Here is a 10,093-nt window from a genome sequence, read left to right as displayed (position 1 = left end):
CTTAACCAGTACCACGTTTAATTAATCCCAGCTCTGCCACTTGTCTCCTGGGGGACCTCGGGCAGGTCACGGTATTTCTCCGGGCCTCAGTTACCTCACCTGTCAAATGGGGATGGAGAATGTGGGTCCCATGTGAGACGGGGGCTGCGTTCGATCCGACTACCTTGTATCTATCCCAGCACTTGGTGTGCTGTTTGGCCCAAGGTAACTGCTTTATATATCCCACAATTATCATTATTACTACTATTAAAATAAAATAGTGTTAGTAGATATTTTCTGCCTACAAAGAGTTTACAGACTAGAGGGAGAGACAGACATGAATATAAATAAACGGCAGCTACCCTGACGCTCGTCTTGCCTTATGCTGTCCAGACTTCTCTGACCCACAGCAACGCCACGGACACATCTCTCCTAGAACGCCCCACCTCCAGCGGCAGGCGTTAAGGTAGCGTATCCGTAGCGTCTTCTTGGTAAAAATCCGGAAGCGGTTTACCATAGTCTCCTTCTGCTTGGTAAACTTAAGTCTCCGCCCTCGACTCTTTCCCGTGACGCCACTGCCAAGCGCGTGTGCGTTTTGACTTGTAGCAGATTGCCTGCCAATCTCTAGCCACTGCCCAAGCTAGGAATGGAACGGACAGGCTTCTGCTTGACTCTCCCTCCAGGGGTTGAGACTGGTAGAGTACTGGAAACTCTCCAGGTGCGACCCTGAGAAGGGATCCTGGCACTTAGCAAGGCCGTAATATCACAATTATTGTGATTATTCTTAGAAAAATCGAGAGGGGAAGGCCGAAACCCAGAGAGTTTGAGGGACACCCTTAAGGTCTCTCAGATGGTCACAAGTTCGTTCTAAGGCTCCTTTGCAGGCTCCTCCTCCTTCTCCCACCCCATCACTTTTGGGGGGTCCCTCACGGTTCAGTTCTGGGTCCCTTTCTAGTCTCCACCTACACACGCTCCCCTGGAGAACTCATTCACTCCTGAGACTTCAACTAGCATCTCTATGCCTACAATACCTAAATCTCTATCTCCGGCCCTAATCTCTCCCCCTCGCTCCAATCTCCCATCTCCTCCCGCCTTCACGACATCTCTACTTGGATATCCTCCTGTCACCTAAACCTGGCCGTCCAAACCAGAGCTCCCTATCTCCCCACCCAAATCCCGGCCTTCCCATCAGTGAAGATGACACTACGATCCTTCCTGACTCGCAAGCCCATCACTTTCATGTCATCCTCGAGTCCTCTCCGTCGTTCGACCCGCATATCTGGTCCCTCGCTAAATCCCGTCAGTCTCTCCTTCGCAACATCGCTAATATCCACCCTTTCCCCCTCCGTTCAAGTTAATACCAAGTTAACTCCTGCGCTCATCCTATCCTACCTGGATTCCCACATCAGCCTCCTTGCTGACCTCCCAACCTCTGGTCTCCCCCCACGTCCAGTTCATACTTCCTTCTGCCGCATGGAACATTTTTCTGCAGAAACATTCAGAACACATCACCCGGCTCCTCAGAATACTCCAGGGGTCGCCCATCCACCTCTAACACAAACTAAAATTCCTCTCCGTCGGCTTTAAAGCACTCCACCACCTTGTCTGACCCACCTCACCTCACTTCTCCCCTTCTACAACCCAGCCCCCACACTTCGCTCCTCCGACGCTACCCTTCTCACTGTTTCTCCATTTCACCCATCTTGCCACCATTCCCTAGCCCACGCACGTCCCACCTCCGGCCCGGCCTGCCCTCCCTCCTCAAATCTGACTGAAGATTCTTCTCCCCCACCTTCAAAGCCTTGTTGAAGGCACTTCTCCTCCAAGAAGCTTTCCCAGACTAATCCCCACTTTTCCTCATCTCCCACTTTTCCTCATCTTCCATGTGGACCTGACTTGCTCCCCTTGCTCTTCCCCCCCACAAATCTGCCCTACAGCACTCTTGTACATATCATTTTATTTTTTTTTATTGATGTCTATCTCCCCTCTAAACTATAGGCTCATTGTGGGCGGGGAGCATGACTGCGTATTGTTATAGTATTCTCTCCCAAACAGTACAATGGTCTATGCACAGTAAGTACTCAATAAATACAATTGAGTGAATGACCTTCAGTGGCTTGAACATGACTGATTGACTCACAGACAACCTCCAGTCTGAGCCCCTGCCCACCCACACCCAGTGCTGCCCCCTCCTTGGCTCTTGGGCCTAGAGGGTCCTGCCTCCCACGCACGCCCAGCCCAGCCGATAGGGGCAGGGAGACATCAGAGGCTCTCCAACCAAAGGGAGCCACTCTATTCCAGTCCCTTCCTTTAGAGACCCTTAGGCCGGAGCGGCAGAGTGGGTAGGAGAATGAGAGGTACCGTCACTCCCTCTGTTTGACCTCTCAAGACTCCCGCCCCTTTACCTGGCCTGGGTGAGACCAAAGGAATGAGAGTTGGGGGTGGGGAGGGAGGAGTGGGAGTTCTAAACTGCCAAACTACAAATTAGAAGCTGGTGGTAGGCTTCTGCTTTGAATACACAGCCAGTATCCCCAAATTAGAATCCGTCTGTGGAGCAGGTCAGCTACCACTGGCTCAAGGAGACTCAGGTGTGACACAGAACACAGACATTTTATTCCATACAGATGCATGTGGCCTGACAGAGGCCAAGCTGCCGAGGGAACAGAGACAGGAGGAGGGAAGGAGGGGGCCAGACTGCGCCATTTCTTCAGGTAGCGTGTCGGGCGAAACCACTTTGCACCTTCCCACTTTGCTCCTGCTGCTCCCCACCCCTCATTCGGCTTCTCCGCCAGAGAAGGATGACACACCACAGTCGCACACACATCCACGCAGATATACACACACCCAACCGCTCCCGTCCCTGTACCCTACTACCCCAGGGATAGCCCCGTCCAGCGGGCAGGCGAGTATCTACTCTTGAAGCCAGAGTTGGGGCAGATGACTCCAGATGGACCGGACCCAATGAAAGCCGCTCCGTCTATAGAATTAAGGACCCCGGGTGACTTCACACCGGGTCTTGAGGTCTATCCTCGGTACACCCATCCCGAACCCTGGACCCCTGTTTCCAGAACCCATCACTCCATCCAAAGACGGGCGGCCCCCTGACCCTGCTCTGGTCCTGACGCTCATTCTCACACCACCTTCACAAGCACATCCATCACTTCCAGGAATTGCGAGAGATTCGTGTGGGACCCACGATGCAGTGCTTGACCCTTGCCCTCTACCCGAAGGAAATGGCATTGTCTGAAGGAAGGGGATTCGTTGCTCCCCGTGGTTTCAGGGGCAACTCTCGGGTTCTTACCCTCTCCGGGTCTTCGGACATCTCCGGACGCGGCCCGCGTGTTCACACCAGGAAGAGTCAGCTAGAGGTCCAAAGCTTGGTTGCCGTTTATTTGCTATCAGCGGTTACATGGTTGAAAGAGAGAGAGAGAGCGAGAGAGAGAGAGCCCCCCTTGTCTTGTTCGTCTATTATACCTTCCGTTGCCCAGGGGCAGGGTTTTCTCGGGGAATGGCGTATCGAGGCTTTGCCATGTAGCACACGCCGCCCTCCAGCCACTAGCCTAGCAACAGCTCTGTCCAGTCATGAAGCGTTTACTCTGGCTCGCCCCCAGCCACCCGTTGCCAACCATCGCTGGCTGCAGATATGGCCACGAGGTTGCCTCTGAGCCTTGCAGGTGCAAGCTTGTTTTTCTTGCCCTGGTCTCTTTATCTCCTGTTGTTGAGTCTGTTTGGCCTTGAGCCGTTGGGTGCGGCTTGTGTGCACATACTGCCTGTTCCCTGTTTGTTCCTTGCTCAGCGCCTTCCCCCGCTCCCTAAGTGTCCCCCACTCGTTATGGCGGGGACCGCTAAGGGCGGCCGCACAATGGGAGCATCTCAACCTTAATCTCGCGGACCACCCGGGCAACAATGGAGCAAAAGAGATGAAGGAGGCACAGGAGGCACATGAGCAAAAGCAAGACCCCCCCCCAGTGGCGGCAAGGATCGAAACCAGCCAAGGGGCCAATCCCCCTGGCGTCACGCGTTTGATCCAGTCCCAGAGGTCCTCCACCACATCCTCCCCGCGGTCGAGGTCGTTCCAAGCCTTGGAGAAGTGCAGTGACTGGGCGTTGAGCTCGTCGATAAGGTGGCACAGCTCCTGTAACTCACCGGTTACGTCGGCGGCCAGGAAGAGTCCCTCCAGGTGCTTCTTGACTCCTTCCCAGGAGGCAGGGAACGAAGAATTGGTGGCGTTGCATCGGAGCGGAAGCACGCAGATATGCGGATACCGGTAGTCGCATTTCACCGCCTGCCGCAGGGACAGGAGGCGAACCTCGTCGCCGAGCATCTCAATCACATGCTCAAGGCCGACCACCTCTTGCTGCAGGGAAGCGTCCAGGTGACGCTGAACCCCCCCCACGCCAGTTGGGTGGAGTGCATGAAGGCCGAGAGCTGAGACGCGAGGAAACCAGTCTGATCGTACAGATTCTGGATTTGCCGTTCCTGGAAGGCCGAAAACGCGAGGTTCGCAATACCCAGTATGGCCTCAAACAATTCCCTGCGGGTGCGCATGCCGCTCAAGCGGGTCGCTAGCGTGTGCCACCGATGGTCGGAGGCCTGGGAAAACCAAGGGTCAGCGGACTTAACGGGTACAAGGTTGTAGCGGGGCCGCCGGACGAGCCAAACAGCATAATCTGCCGTGCCCTCCGTGGTCATGGGTTGCGCCCGAGACATAAGGACGCATTGTGAGGAATTCGTGGTGGACAAGGAGAAGTCGCCATAAGCCGACTGGGAGGCGGTAAGGTTCCAGCCAGAGTCATTACCCGGGCAGGCTATAAGCACGTAAGGGGCAGGGATGCAGGCGTTCCCTTGAAAGGCATGATCATGGTCGGTACAATTGCCCTGCGAGTGCAGGGAAACGTTCAGACCCTCACGGAAAGTAATACGATACACCGAGAAAGGGTAGTCCTGGCACGTCGCCCAGTCAGGGCAGGCACATGAGCGGACCCTGACGGTCACGGTGGGAGAGCATAGGGAAGTAAAGGCTTTCCAGAGACCGGGGTGGTGCGTCCCCCACGGTAGCGCATAAAGCCCGGGCGCGGACGCCTCCGTATATGTGTGGTTCCTAATGTGGTTATCCCAGGTGAGTAGGAGGGTACCGTTTCTGTTATGGGGAATACAGTGGAATATACCCGTGGAACAGTCAGTTAGAGGCGTCCAGACCCCACCCCGACCCTCGGCGCACTTTCTCTCAGGACCGGGGAGCGAGCTTGCATTTCGGATATGGCCGAAGTACCCCCCGCTTCCCTCGCTGGATTCCTTGCCTTTGGGGGTGCACTGAAGTGTGCTGTGGATCCCCAGCAGGGTAAGGTTTCGGTGTGTGGGGTGCCCCTGACCTTGGGGTATGTTGACTTCCAGTGTGTAAGTGAAATTTATCAACCACAAGCAAGATCGGGTTACCTCGGGCTGGTTCGAGAAAGTCCCATTGCCGGTGTACCAGCATATGGGGGGGCCAGTGCTGTGCAAGATGGTGCCCCGGTTACAGATCTCACGCTGCTCTGTTTCCGGGGGCCGTCCCCGGTGTTGGCCTGTGAGCTTGGTCACGTTCCCTTGGGATGAGAGTTGGGGGGAATCCTCCTTCCAGGAGACCATGCGTAACAAAGGCGTATTGGTGAGGAGGGCCCACCTCCAAACCCCGCTCTGCTCCTCGACATCCTTCAGGCGGCTATTTACCAGAGCAGTCCAGTTAGTCCGTGTCCCGGCCTCCCTCCCCACCGCACCCCCGGGGAGAAGAAGGGGAAGGGGAAGGAGGAGGAGGAGAATCAGGGCGCTGGGATCTCCCCTGCATCTGGGCATCGTCTTCCTCGACGAGGCGGAGGTGTCGCGAAGAGATCCAAATGGGGCCGTCACCTGTGGAGATACAAGCGTATCCTCGACCCCGAATTAGTACCGGATCAGGACCGCGCCAATCGCCCTCCACAGTACACCACATTGCTCGCCCTGTAGTGCGTGCATGCGGGTGGTGGCACCGGGGTTTCATGGTCGTGGACGTGTGGCAGAGTTGCCGCATGGCGGGGGAGATTCCCGTCTCCCGATCGACGGATAGAAAGTTATGGGTGTACGTTGCCTTGTCTAGGGCGCACTGCGTGACCCGCTTCCCCACCCCCTGCTTTTGCAGGAGAGTTTTCAGCGTCCTGTTTGCCCTTTCCACTATGCCTTGACCGTTGGGGTTGTAAGGTATCCCGGTAACATGGGAGATGCCAAAGGAGGAGAAAAAGAGGGACATGGCTTTGGAGACATAACTGGGGCCATTATCGGTCTTTATCTCCTGGGGTGTGCCTATAGTGGCGAATCAATGGTACAAATGGTTTTGCACATGTTTTGCGGCCTCTCCGGCTTGGCGTGTCGCCAGCATGAATCCGGAGAAGGTGTCGATGGTCATATGAACCGTGGAGGTCCCCCAATGGGTGACGTCCATTTGCCACAGCTCGTTCGGCGTGAGCCCCCAGGGGGTCACTCCCGTCGACCCTGCCGGCCGTGGGGCAAATGGAAGACATCGAGTACAGCGCCAGACAATAGACCGGGCTTCCTCTGTAGTAATCCCATACAGCTGGCGGAGCGAGGTAGCCGGGAGATGGAACTCCCTATGCGCCGCAGCTGCGGCATCCTGCCCCATTAGTGACGGCCCTGTGGGGTGTAGGCTGGCATCCACAGTGCGGTTGCCTTCAAAGATCGGCCCTTGTCCGTCCGTGTAGGAACGGACGTGCATGAGGTACACCCTACATTCCCTAGCCGCTACGGCAGCCTGAAGCCGAGAGATCATGTTCCCAATCTCCGCGTGCCGGTCGAAAAGTATGGAGGTTTCGATTCACTGGGCAAGATTAACGGCATACAGGCTATCCGAGATAATGTTGATCGCCTGGGGGTAGTTAGTCATTGCCCATATGATAGCGAAAAGTTCATTTCGCTGAGTCGAGCCGTATGGTGTGTCGAGCACCGACAAGGCACCGGTGGTCTGATTGAAAACTGCCGCCTGGTGTTCCTTGGTGGCGTCTGTAAAGACATTGTCCCCTTCGACTGGAGTATCGGAGATCACCCGAGGGGTCAGAATGTCCGATCCCTCGTATAAGTGGCTAAGAGTCAACGGGGAGCATTCTGTAAAGGCAGCCTGCTGTAGGAGCATGGCCCACAGGAAGCTGTCCCTGGCTATCGCCTCAAGGTCTCCCATGGCTATCCCGACATGGACTATGGTAAGTGGCTGAGAGCGCCACTACCCTCTGTATGGCGTTCTGGCAAAAGCGGCCGAGAAGCTCAGTCTCCTTTGGGAGAACATGGGAGGGGTTTCGAGGATAACACCATTCGAGAATCTCGGCCTCTTGGTGTATAGACGCGAAAAGGCTGCCCTCCCGAAGTGTCGTGACCTCCATGGGGAGGCGGGGTTCAGCTCGGCAAGTATGGCTCCCCGCCAACCGCTGTGTGATTTCTCGGAGCGCGCGTTTCGCGGACTCCGTCCATTCGAGGTGCGATTTAAGTTTGGGGTCTCCTTTTAAGAGATCGTACAGGGGTTGCATGAGGGCGGAGGGGATGGGCGTTCTCACGCGCACCCATTGAATCTTCCCTACCAAACCCTGCATATCGTTTAACGTGATGTATTTTCGGGGGTCAATTTGGGGTGGTCTTTGAGTCACCCAGGTCTCGGTGACGTCAAACCCGAGGTACGTGTACGGGGCTGATTCTTGTACCTTCTCTGGTGCTACGAATAAACCCTGGGCTGCAAGGGCTGCCACCACTCGCCGGGTGAGAGACTGTACCTGCCCTTGGTCTGGCATACCCAGAAGGATGTCGTCCATGTAATGGACGATCGTCACCCCCGGATATTCCTTGTGGAAAGGGGCGAGTATCTGCCCCACGAACCACTGGCATATGGTGGGACTACAAGACATGCCCTGTGGCAGCACCTTCCACTGGTACCAGAGTGCTGGCTCCACGAAATTCGGGCTCGGGACAGTAAAAGCGAACTTCTCCCTGTCGTCAGGGTGTAACAGGATGCTGTAAAAGCAGTCCTTTATGTCTATGACCCGGATCTGGTGATTTTTTGGAATCATGTTAGGGGAGGGCAATCCGGGTTGCAGGGGTCCCATTGGCACAATGAGCGCATTGATTTTTCTTAAATCCATGAGGAAGCGCCACTTCCCCGCGGCTTTCTTTTTTATAACGAATACGGGGGCGTTCCAGTTACTGAACGATTCCTCTTGGTGCCCCTGTGCAAATTGATGTGTAACCAGCTCCCTCAGAGCCTGCAGCTTGTCCTTGGTCAGGGGTCACTGGTCCACCCATACCGGTGGGTGTGGAAGCCATAACAGTGGGGGTGTCGACAAGCCCCAGAGCCCAGTGGCCCCTCCTAAAAAGGATCAGCTTTATCTATAAGGTGGGCTCCCAGCCCCTGCAGCACATCTCTCCCCCACAGATTCATACGGAGCCCTTGAACGCACAGCGGGACGAACGCACCTTGCCTTCCTCGGCATGACCAAATCAACGAACGGCCCGCCTCTCTTGCGGCTTGCAGTCCCCCCCCACGCCTTGCACCCCCATCGAGTGGTTTGCTAGTGGCCACTCCGCTGCCCAGCAGCAATCCTGAATGACGGAGCGGTCGGCCCCGGTGTCCAGGAGCCCTTTAAGGGGCTTTCCCTCAACTAAGAGGGTCCGCCAGGGTTTATCAAGGGTTATTTCTTGTATTATTCCAATGGCTGGGGGCGGGGGATCAAGGGGCGGGGGGTCAAGAGGTGTAGCGCGAGCAATGACCGTTCCCGATCCCAGGTATATAACCATATGGATGATGGTTGGTGAGGGGGATCTTCCCGGGCCCTTCCCCCCGTTCGGACGAATGAACCACCCCCACCGCTCTTGTCTGGAGCCCCACCACTAGGGCCCTCCAGGGGAGGGGCTGTATTGGGACGTTTACAGTGTCCCCGGGTCGGATTTCAACTGGGGCCAGGCATCGGACTTCAGTCCAAGTGGCTCCCGGGACCGAAGCCTCTGGTACTCCTCTATGAGAGAACCCCTTTTCGGGCTCTCTCCCGCGGCTGACACGGGGAACGCGTGATTCGGGGCCCGCGCGGGGCCCCTCCGCCCGTTTCCTGACGCCGTTCGGGGTCTCCGCCTCGAGCGGCATTGTTTCGCATAATGCCCGTGCTTCCCGCATTCAAAGCAGGTCACACCCCTTCCCGGCTGTGCTGGGAGGCCGCTATTGTCCTGAGCTAAGCATTGAGCCATCGGGTGTCCCATCCGCCCCCACCAAAAGCACTGTCGCCCCCTTTCCCCGACTCCCGATAATCCTTTCACTATTGCCCCCGCAAGCACCTGGGCCTTGTACTCTTCTCCTCCAACCCCTTCGCATCGTTGCAGGATGTCCCCCAATGTGGCCTCTCTGGGCAGCCCTGCCAATGCTTTCCTGCAGGCACTATTCGCGTTCTCTCGGATCATCTGCTTCAGTACAATTTCGGCGCTGTCCCGATCCCCTATAATATGGGTGACCGCGGACTGCATGCGTGAGATGAAATCTTGAATCGCCTCGTCCAGGCGCTGTCTGATCTGCGTTAAGGGGGAGCGATGGTCCCCTTTCTCGGGAACCTTTTGCCAGGCAGTTAGGGCAACCCTGGCAATCACTATATACGTCTCGGGATCGTAGTTGACCTGTGTCTCAGCAGTCTCGAATTGTCCCGTTCCGGTTATGGCTGCAAAAGCCTCGGCGGGGTTCGGGAAACCCCGTCTGCGTATTATTACTTTCGCAGCGGTGGTAAACTCAGACATCCATATAAGGCTCTGCCCGGGATCCAAACACCCGCGGGCAAGGGATTTCCAATCATTCGGGATCAAAACGCTTTCCAGGGACATATTGTCCAGGAGCTGGCTCACATAAGGGGAGCTGGGACCGTAGGTGGCACACGCCACCTTCAACTCTTTGAGTTTCACCCAAGGTATTGGGGTGAAACCTCGTTCCCCGTCTGGTCTTTCTATTACAGGGAATGCCTCCCATCCCGCGACGTCCTCTCCCCTCGTCGCCGACTCTTCCAGAGCCAGCTGTAGGGCTGAAACAGCTCTCATCCCCTCCCCGCTTTTAACGATCGATTTCTTGCTT

The 10,093-nt window shown here is 56.2% G+C and overlaps 1 non-coding gene across 1 annotated transcript; it reads right to left on the bottom strand.

Moving 5' to 3' along the window:
- Nucleotides 1–577: 577 nt before the first annotated feature.
- LOC119944343 lies at nucleotides 578–715 on the bottom strand. The gene has a single exon (XR_005455832.1). It is a non-coding gene; the product is annotated as a small nucleolar RNA SNORA7 (small nucleolar RNA).
- Nucleotides 716–10,093: the final 9,378 nt, after the last annotated feature.

This window comes from Tachyglossus aculeatus, chromosome 22 (assembly GCF_015852505.1).
Source record: "Tachyglossus aculeatus isolate mTacAcu1 chromosome 22, mTacAcu1.pri, whole genome shotgun sequence".
Classification (NCBI taxonomy): Eukaryota; Metazoa; Chordata; class Mammalia; order Monotremata; family Tachyglossidae; genus Tachyglossus; species Tachyglossus aculeatus.
This window is presented reverse-complemented; position numbering and strand designations above follow the sequence as displayed.